Source organism: Girardinichthys multiradiatus, chromosome 2 (genome assembly GCF_021462225.1).
Source record: "Girardinichthys multiradiatus isolate DD_20200921_A chromosome 2, DD_fGirMul_XY1, whole genome shotgun sequence".
Lineage (NCBI taxonomy): Eukaryota > Metazoa > Chordata > Actinopteri > Cyprinodontiformes > Goodeidae > Girardinichthys > Girardinichthys multiradiatus.
The window spans coordinates 40,257,317-40,268,181 of NC_061795.1; the positions used below are offsets into that span (position 1 = coordinate 40,257,317).

Below are 10,865 nucleotides of genomic sequence, written 5' to 3' on the forward strand. Positions count from 1 at the left end.
TTAGATTGGGGTTCTGGGTTCTCGCTGATGTCTCATCCCAGTGGGTTATGTCCAAATGAGACCCCTAGAAAGGTTTCCAAATGGCAAATTGTTGACCATGGGTTGTCTCCGAAACAGGTCAATAGCAAGATTTCATCCTGTTGTAGTGATAAAATCTTCTGAAGAATCTGTCCTCCAGGTCTGGCCCTTTTGAACCGGTTAAGCTCACTTGTCCTGCTTATTTTCTGTGATCTGTCAGCAACTATGGATGAACCTCCAATCCTGTCCTCACTTTGTTCTGTAATCATTAGTCTATGGGCTGTTTAAAGACATTTTGTCATTGTTGGCAAACATTGGGTAGAAATTTAAGCCACACTGTTCATTTATAATAGCGTTGGCTATTCTTGAATTGCATCCAATGACTGTTTTTAGAACACAATTATACCTCCTCCATACGATGGTTATTTTAACCTTTTTGACTGTGTTTCAACGTGGTAGAGCTGAATAACTGGACGAAAAAAAAAAAAAAACCTAATGGAAAAAATGGCTATGAAAAGGTTTACAGTGATGCATCATCAACGTTAGTTAGATATGGTTTTATTATCTTTTATTACTCTGAGCTTCTGCTTATGGGAAGGTTATCCAGCCATGCTGGTTTACAGCTGCTTTATGGTTCCTCATTTATGGCAAAGTTCAACTATTGTTCAACTTATCCAACAGCAATTGATAAACCGAGGGAGTTTACCAATGAATATATTAGCAGATTGAAATGTTTTTTTAACAATTAGAAAGGCTAATAAAATATGAGATAAAGTTGATTTACTATTATCTTACTGGAAGGATTTATAGGAAGAAAAAGCGGACATTGTAGAGCATCAGGCACATCTTCTCTGGTTTGATTTAAGGTGTGTCTGAAAATAGTGACGTTATTCTCAGATTGCATCAATATGTGTAACAAACAGCAGCTGTTTCAAGTTATTGATCAACCACGCATAAATTCAGTTATTTGCCAACATTTATAGAGTCCAAAAGTCAAAAAAGAAACATTTTGTTTTTAACATTAAAGATGTTGTTACATGGTTAAAACTGATGTGAATATGGATGGATGGATGCAGGATCCGGATGGATACAGGAAGACCGTGGCAGAAGAAATTTTATGATGTGTTTAGGTATTCCTGTCGGAAGTAAAATAAAAATATTATTTTTGTGTCTTCATAGACCTAAGCAGCATCTGTGCCTATCAAATGGCAAGACAACCTGTAGTTTTTCCATGTTAAAACTCTACACTTTTACTTTTCAAGTGTTCTCAGTATTTTAGAACATTTACAGTTTTAAATCTGAACGTCAGTATGAATTTATGGTAGATTTTTCTGCAGAAGGCAGGCCTCAAGTCTGGAGAGAGTATAAAAATGGATTGATGTGTGAATCATAAATGTAGGGATGAACAGACCAGAGGGTGCATGGAATATTTTATCGTGATATTTTGTGTTATGTATTATGATAATGATGAAAGTGACCATAAACTATTTAAAACTTCTTTTCAGTCTTTTTTTTTTTTAGGTGGCTGTGACTGCATGTCACAAACATGGCATCTTAACAAACATACCCATTAAACAGGCTTCTTCAGGACACCAGTTACATTATAAAGGGCGGTTTTTATTAAATATAGTACCAAACTGCACATGGTAACTCCATTTACTCATATTTTAAAACCGATAGATTTATCGATGTTGTCCTGGAATCAACAGTGGGGAAAATAGTAAAAATTCCAACAATAAAGTGAGTTTTTGGTGTTTTTTAAAACATAATTACTTGGAATTAAAATTCCCAGTTTTGTTCATAGAGTTAGAGAGGTCAGTGGCTTTGCTGGCAGAAACGGACTAAAAGAGATGAAAACTTTTAAAAGTATGCGCTGACATTTGAAGTTTGGCAGAATTATCAAGAGAATCGAGATTCAAGCATTGTTTGAATCAGAAATGCAAACTTCTAATTTTAAAACACCAAATGACTATAAACTTTAACAGTGTCTTATTCTTATTTACATAACAAACAACATCATACAACATTCTCCCTTTTAGGGTGTTTCATATTAAGTTGTGGGAAATTCTAGGGGCTTGTGTATCAGAAATAAAAATTTTTTTTTTGATATATATATATTTTTTATTTGTTTACTCAACCTATAAAATGAGTTGAATCGAACCCCAATGGGACAAAATATATTCCATGCAGGATTGCACCGCAGCAGGACGGGCGTGAGCCTGGCAGGATAGCAGACACACTGTTGGATTGATTGAAATTAATTAATGAAAGAACAATGGGAATGGAATGGAGACGAGCAGAATCCGTGCATAAGGAGCAGGAAAGAAGACAATTGGAGTGCTTTGTAGGGACGAACAGTGGAGGGGAAGGAGTATAGTAAAGTGGAGTTGGTGCAGTCCAGAGCCGAGCATGATTTTGGATGCTTAAATGCGTTTTACGGATGGAATGCTGCAGGGTGAGAGGGTCAGGCTGGTGGAGTGCAAGAATGCACATTTTTTTATTGGCATGGGTTGTTTTCTCAATGATGGGATTGTCTTCTGTGTGAGGCTGCAAGGAAGAAGAGGAGGAAGAAAAAAACTTAAATCAATAACAAAACTCAAGTTGAACAGACCAGAATAGTGTAAAAATTGACAGAACGGCAACAATGTGGTTGTCTAGCCTCAAATGCCAACAGGTGGAGGTGAATTATTTTAGGAGTGGGTGGTTGGTAAACGTCTAAATGCCAACAGGTGGAGGTGAATTATTTTAGGAGTGGGTGGTTGGTAAACGTCTGGTTCTGGATGGAGACCTGAAAGCTGCTTTACGTCAGATGGATTCAGACCACGATCATCAATAAAGTCCTAAAATATCTCCATTATAAACATGAAGTGGGCAAGTAACAGCCTTTTGCACCAGCAGTAGAGGCAGGCGACTAATTGATGCACATACACAGCACTGTGCAAAAGTCTTAAACCATCCCACAAACCTCTTTGTATTTTCCTTCCAACCAACCTTCTACTAATGCTTTAAATTGTCTTGATCAATAAACTATAATAAAATGTTTTTCTTTGGACATTGTAGGCTATTTTCCTTGTTTTCTGTCCAGTTCTTGTACCTGATTTTGACACAGGGTGTTAAAGAAATTACAATGTGGGAAATACAGGACAAAAGAAGTTTGGACCGCAGCTTTCAGCTAATAGCTCTATGGGAATCACATTTTCTGTTAGTCAAACTTACTGTTGGGACTCATTATGGATTCAACTGAAGAAATGGAAACAAATTGTGTATTTGTGGGAGGCCAGCAGGAACAAAGTGGCTAAACATAGATTTCAAAATAGATTTTTTTGCTGTATTGTCTCTGTGTCGATACAACACTGGTTTTTCCTTTAAGTTTAGGAGCTTGTCCATGCCTGAGTCAAGTACCGGAGTAAAAATGAGCAGGGTACATGCTGGTAATTAGTCTTAGTAATGGTAGTAATGGAGACCATAGCGAAGCACAGAGCATCCCAGTATCTCAGCTCTTTCTTTGCAGCTCCTACTCTCCTGTGTCATCAAGTTCTTTTTTCCAACAAACCGTTCGGGCGGACTGCCTCTTTTACAACTCCTGAGAGCCGCTTTGGACTTCATCACCGTGGTGATGCATTACTCGGCATATTGTTTTCCTTTGCTGCCTTAGAGACACTGCAATTAGTGCTCAGGTGGAGGCCTCAGGTGGCTCCGCTCCTCACCACGATTACACCTGGAGAGGAGCGAGAGGGCAAAGTTCAGCAGAACGAGGAGGACGATGGGAGTTGACGTCTGTGTGGAAGGGGCAGTTAATAACTGGACTAATACTGAGCCCAGATGTAAAAGTTTCCCCAAAAAATAAATCCAGATGTGGTCATTTTATTTATTTTAAATTTATTTTGATGCTGATGCCAAGATGTCTTATTGCTAAATGTTCAATAAATGTATTGATAGTTTTTTTTTTTTTTCTAAATCATACAAAATAAAATGTCTGTTAGCAAATATTTTTTTGGGGGGGGGCAGTACACCTATTTGTTTTTTTTAAAACACGCCTAAACCTTTACTATTAGCAGACTACGTTTAAAAAAATAATTTTAACACAACTAGATTTATTTTTGTCTTTTTTGTTCTTTTATTGTGCTGCTGTTGCCATTTGAAACTGCTCCTATAATTATGCAGATTTGTTTGTATTGTTTTTATTTTCTCACTTTTATTCACTTAAATGACATCATCAGAGAGAAAAAATCAAAATGTGCCTCGATATAAAATCGGTACCATCACATCAAAATGAAAAAAACAGCTGAAAAAAAGAAAATGCATAGAAACAAGCAAAAAGCCTCGATATTTTAACAGACAGCCTAAATAAAATCAGGCTTCGACTCTATAGGTTTCTTTGAATTTGACACATGCTATATTTTATATAACAGTGGGCTCTCGCGCATTTTGTTGGCCGGTCGGTCTGCATGTGTCTATTAACTATTTGTGGATGTAAAAGGTTGGCTCAACACATTAGTTGAGAGGTGTGTTGTTGCAATTAAACTGTCAGCCACACCCAGACAAGAGGAGATCCCACGAAAGGCATGTGAAAGTATTTGGTTATACTTGTCTCTGGAGGAACGGGGGATTCTCCTTTCTAATTCACTCTTCTGAGCCACCCGGCTGTAAGAACCAACCTATATTCTGTTAATCACGTGTATCGGATTGTATGTGCGTCCTGAGATGCAGACCATAGAAAACTAAAGACAAGACCCAAAGACCCAAAACCCTCTTTAGCTCGATGGGTTTAGCAGTTTTATAGTAGTTTTTATCAGATGTTTTGAACTACAATCTGAACTTCTTGTGTGATTTTTTTTTTAAAAACTGAACAAACGCTGACATGTGCTTATGTTAAGGGCTGCAGATGTAAAATGATTTATTTTCACTTTAACAATGTAGGCTGAATTATTGCATTTAAAAGGAATTATTGGCAGATTAATTAGGATCATATAAACTCGCTCTTCAGAGGTGGGTCCTGCTGCTGGGATTCATTAGCGTTTCTTTAAGTGGTATTAATTGGTAAAATCTATTGAGGGTGTTGTAGTAAGGATGTCTTAATATTGGGTGAAGGCCACCAGAACCTGTATGGTCCTTTCAGGGTCTTTGTGAGAACCTGGACCTCAGTGAACTCCCCATTAAGCATAATAGCGTTTCCCAAGGGTTTTGAGCAGGAACAAATTGTCCATGGTGGGGTGCTTGTGGTGTATTATCATGGTTCCAGTGTGTCAGCTTACCAATGTGTGTGTAGTGCTGGAATCTTCTAGTGCAGGGGTGCCAATATCCAGTCTTTGAGCTACTATCGTGCCATCTTTTTAGATGCATTCCTTCTCCAACACGCCTGAATCAAATAAATGACTCATTACCAGGCCTCTGCAGAGCTGAGGGACATGCTGATTCAGTTCAGTCCAGAAATACTTTATTAACCCCAAAGGGAAATTAAAATGTTGTTATAACTCATATGAAGAGGATGCTCAGGATTGTCTGTTCTTCATTTTATGAAGAATCCCTCTTTGCAAAATCATCTCCACAAGTTCTTGAGGACTCTCCAGAACAGAGCCATCCTTCTTTTATCAGTTTGTTGGTAAAACAGGGCTCTGGTTGTGGTACCTCAGCAGATAATGGTAAAACAGATCAAACTCTCCACAACAGACCTGTAGCAGATATGCAGCATCTTGCTGCAAACAGCGAAGGACCTCAGTTTCCTGAAGAAGTACAGTCTGCTCTGTCCCTTAGACAGCTTCATTGTTGCATCTCCAGTCCAGTCTGTGGTCCAGGTGTTGGAGAAGGCACTACTTAAAAAAGAAAACTGCCAACAACTTATTTTTTTTAAATTGCACAAACATATATTAATTTTGCTTCTAAAATTCTGACAAATAATATTGACTGGATGGCAAATACTTTGATGGATAAAATGCTTGGATAAATAATTTGTTTCTGCCTGTCCAAGCCTCTTATTGTCGCTTGAAAAATAAATGAAGCCATGAGAAGAACATAAATGTTTTGTATAATTATTCTTTTATACCTTTGTGTTTCGGTGTCTTAATTAAAACAGAAGGCACAAAGTTCTATTTGTGAGACTTTCCAACATCATGTGAGAATAATGAGGTCAAAATAATAACAATTCAAAGAATATGACTTCATTATGGGATGTTTAGTTACCCAGGATGTTATTCATTAACTAAGAGTGAAGTGCCTGTTAGTCCTTCATTCATTCACAGATTACTTCTTGAAAACGTCTCTTTCGTATCTTTACAATAACAAATCTGACAAACAGGTAAACTTTTATTTTAGATTTGTAAAACTGTCAGATTTTTCTCTCTGCTCTTTTCTTTTATGTCTCAAAATGTGTACCCTCACTTGCAGTTTGTATTTATTCAGTGCATCTTTGCTCTCTGCATACAGCACTAAAGGAGGCTCCTTCAATAAAGTTCCTTAATGATTAATTTTACCTCTACAATGAACCTTGATTTATTCAAGGGAACACATAGTTGTTGCCTGGCAGTTATAATTTTTTTAAGGAGATGTAATACCCACAAAACAAACACATTAGGTGGAGCTGCAGTGTATTTTTGTTGCCGACTAGCTCACTTTTTGGTAAAATGACACCTTGAGCACAATTTGGGTGCTACAGAGCTCCTCTGATTGTTGCACATACTCAGATAAGGCACACAGAGTGAGAACATTCGAAAAAATGAGTCCATGTCACACAGGTTGGACCAGTTCTTTCAGTCTACGGCACCAGTTTGTTATCTGCATGCAGAGAAAACGCACACTTGCCACGCTTGCGTCCTCACCTCACTCATTATACCTTCCCTCATTTGGTTTGGTTCAGAAAACTGAAGTCAAGCACATGGGTTTATAGTATTTAAGTTTGTCATGCTTGCTTTGCACAACTTAAGCATCGTTTACATTCTGTCCTTCATAAACATGTTGATAGAGAGTGAACATTTATTTTAGACCAGTAAGAATAATTTCTTACAGATCTGTTTTTAGACAGCTGTACACCATAACCACTGTCTACCTGTTTGTATTACATTTATTAATTTATTCACTTCTAGTTTAAAACTATACTTCAGAAAACTAATATTTGCAGGCAAGGTTAGAAAAAGTTAAACGTCAAAAGTAAGCAAACATGCTGCTCACAATAAAGACAAAATTAAAATAAGGTTAAAATAAAGTTCCTATACAGTCCTAAAGTCTGGAAAGATACGGAATTTGATATCATTTTCCCAAATTTGGATAAGTGTGGAAAAAGAAAGTTGAGTTTTTAGACGATGTTCATTATTTAATTATCTAAATGATAAGAGTTCCGATATATATTTAGAATATTTAGAATAAATATTTAGAAGAAATCCTTTATCTTTGACTTCAAAACTTGTTTCTGTCAAAACTCATTGATCATTTTGGTTTTATATTTACTGTAAAAATCCAGAGATAAATGCTGATTTGTTTAAAAAAAAGCGCCATTTCACTGCTTTTTGACCTGCAGATCCTCTTATATCAGGATTTAGAGACTACTTTTACAAACAAAAAGAGGCGTTGCAGATGAGCAACTGTGATTTAAAGAATCAATTTATTAAAGATTATTTGTATTCCAGTCCATCCAGTATTTTACATTTTCAAATGGAGCTCATCTGAAACAATGCAGATGCAGAAAAACTGTAACACCTGTCCCTTTCGGAGGGCGGAATCAAACTGGAATCCATCTTCGGCATTCATAGATTATGAAACATACGGTTAATAAAAACACAACTCGGGAAATGTGTTGAGTGTAGTGTTGAGTGCTTATTTTTGAGGCTGAAGCTCTATAGGGGAAAAACAAAAAGCTTTCATAACATCTCTGATTACAAAGCAGATAGGAAGGGTGGGCCACTCCACCCGAGTCAGGCTGAGGGAGTTTATTACTTATATAAATTACTTATCATAAAAATCTTGAATTCAGTCTGGAAAAATCTGGAATTTCAACATGACAGATTTGCAGGAACCCTGAACCTGGAAAATACCGACATGTATTTTCAAAATTCAGAATATACATTTTCCAATCTAGTCTGCCTGAGTTGAACTTCATGATGAACTATACATCCAGTCTCATTAATGTTCATGTAGTATCCAGCTGTCTGCTGCTCTACAACATCGCTGAAGCTCAGTTGTTGAGGCTTGATCATTTACAGAGCTTCCTGTGAGCTCCTTTTATTGATTTCTTGGGGTTGAATATTAAAAGGCTGGAAGCAAAAGGTACAAAAACAGTGTTGGCTTTTTTCTTACATCCAAAATATCGTCTTAAAAGATGAGTTAATAAGACAGAAACACTTAATTTAGCAGGTAGTCGTTTTAACAACACTTAGCAGTATGGCTGCACAATATTAGCAGAACATAATATAAAAAATATTGTTTAAAAGGATGATAACAGCTATTTGAGACAAACAAAAAGTTAAAGCCGGTAAGGGCACCAGAAACTGATTTCAGTTAAGCGACTTGCCACTGACTGTTGTGTTCTCCAGGGTTTACCTGGAAGTAAACCGTTTTCTTAGACCCTGGACCTGATGGTAAAAAGATCTCTGCAGAACCAGATAACAAGTTGCTGAGGCAATTCATTTTTTTGAACCATGTGTGCCAGAACAGTTAAACATCTAAAGCATACCGAGTGGTGTGCTCTGAGGATCATGATTGGGAAACGCACATCAATAGCGGCATCTAAACTAAATCTCTGAATGTTGACCCTTAATTCTAAAAATCATTGACTCCCTCAATGAGAAATCGATCAATTTTTAACCTAACATGTTTGTTCGACAATAGGCTTGCACAATAAAGCATGGTGGAGTAACTATGGTGGTTTGGGGCTACTCTGCTATAAGTTGAGCTGCTGACTTGCATTTTAAGTTAACCACAACACTTTCCAGTACAAAGTAATGCTGTCTGGTCTGTGTCCTGTATGTCATGAGTTCTACCCGTTTTATAAAATGAGTTGGAGCAGATCTCTGGGCTTTATAAGAACTAAAACACAGTGGAAAGTTAAAAATGGCCCAATTTAAACCACGCAGAGCAGGTTTGAGGTCAACTGGGCATAATGTTGAAAAGGAACTCTGCAAGAGGAAAGTTTTGCAGCAAAACTGGGGGAACGTTTTAGACCAGTGCAATTTTTCTGATGGATGTTATGTCAGAAGAAACTTTAAATGTTGTACTTTCTAATTATTCTTGAACTCCTGATATTTTTTGCACTTTAATTTGACTTCTTAAAATATTAAAACAGTAAATGGCATTCATTTCCATTAAAATTACGAGAAAAACTGATATGTAGATTATTTATCAGTAACAATCTAATATTAATATTAGTTGCATCAAGCTGCTTTATTTTATAAGGTTTAAACTGGGATATGTCCAAAGCATTCCACCTTTCATCAGAGAGGACAGTTTTTTCCGACATTTATCCTAATTCCCATTTCGTCTCCTCTATTTGGGAGGGGTCAAGAGTTTCAGCCATGGGTAATAAACGCTGTGATGCAATAGGATGAACAATAGGTGGAGATGTGATGTGTGGCTGAAACCAGGCAGCGGGGACATTTCTGTCAGCCATCAGCTGACTCAACCTTGAGATGTGGTCAGGTGATCTTCCTTCTGACTTTGTTGGATCTGATTCATGAGGAAAAGAAATGACTGAGAACTTGGTGTGTGTTTGATCACGTCTAAATGAGATAATAAATGTTTTTTTTAGGCTGATTTAAAGTTTAGGCTTTTTAAATCATGTCAGTAAATGACATTTTTCTCTTGTGTTTGTAAATAAATTATTTTGGTCAGATGTTCTGTGATAGTGAGAAAAACATAATCTAAAATTACAGCTGTTTCAATGTAATAAAACTCTCCTTTGCCAAAGCTTTGCCCGGGTTTTTCCACATTGATCGTACATTGCTGTCACACCCATGTATGAACGTGCAAACATGCATGGACAGTTGTAAGGTAAATCTTCAGTTTAACCGCAGTCTGGTTTTAGTTATTAATCTGTGGTTCAAAAAAGGTCGAGATAGCCCTAATGTCAGAATAATGAAAATGTTTTGCACTCATTTGGTATAGAGCTTTCATGTTTATGAAGCTCTAGTTGAAAATTGTCAATAATCAACTTCTTTCCGTTCATTATCATGCCAGTGTATATTTTACTCCAACAATGAGTGAGTAATTTAATAAAAACTACCCTCATATTCAGACAGCACAAGTTAGCGATAATAAATACAGAACTGTAAATGTGGGACTATGGGAGAAAACTAGATACACCCTATGATTCAGCATTGTCCTAACCCTAACCCATGCAACAAAGTACATTGTTGATGCATTTAGAGAATGAAACTGGTGGGCGGTTTTGGTTTTGATGCATTTTGTTAATAGGAAAAAAAGTTATTTTTGTCAGTATTTCACTTGAGAATAACAGATCAGAGCCAATGAAGGGAAATCTGTTGATTGTTGCACCTATGCTGTTGTAAAGTGTGAACTTACATAATGCTGACTGCAGGAATAAAATGCACAGTATTTGATGCAACAGTTCTGAATTTTAAGGTGCAAGTGTTGCTAATGCCAGTTTTATGCAACCGTCCTATCTTTATATAAGTAATAAACTCCCTCAGCCTGACTCGGGTGGAGTGGCCCACCCTTCCTATCTGCTTTGTAATCAGAGATGTTATGAAAGCTTTTTGTTTTTCCCCTATAGAGCTTCAGCCTCAAAAATAAGCACTCAACACGCTGCTTTTTCCTGCCATTTGTCATCACAGACATTTGGAAAGAGTCCAACTATTTGTGGATGTTAACCTGAAGAGCATGTTTTGTCACAATGATGATTG

General features: G+C 36.9%; 1 protein-coding gene across 2 annotated transcripts in view; it reads left to right on the plus strand.

Annotated features, from left to right (window-relative positions):
* fa2h (fatty acid 2-hydroxylase) overlaps positions 1–10,865 on the plus strand; it is a 53,321-nt gene that overhangs the window by 4,282 nt on the left and 38,174 nt on the right. The window lies entirely within an intron of this gene.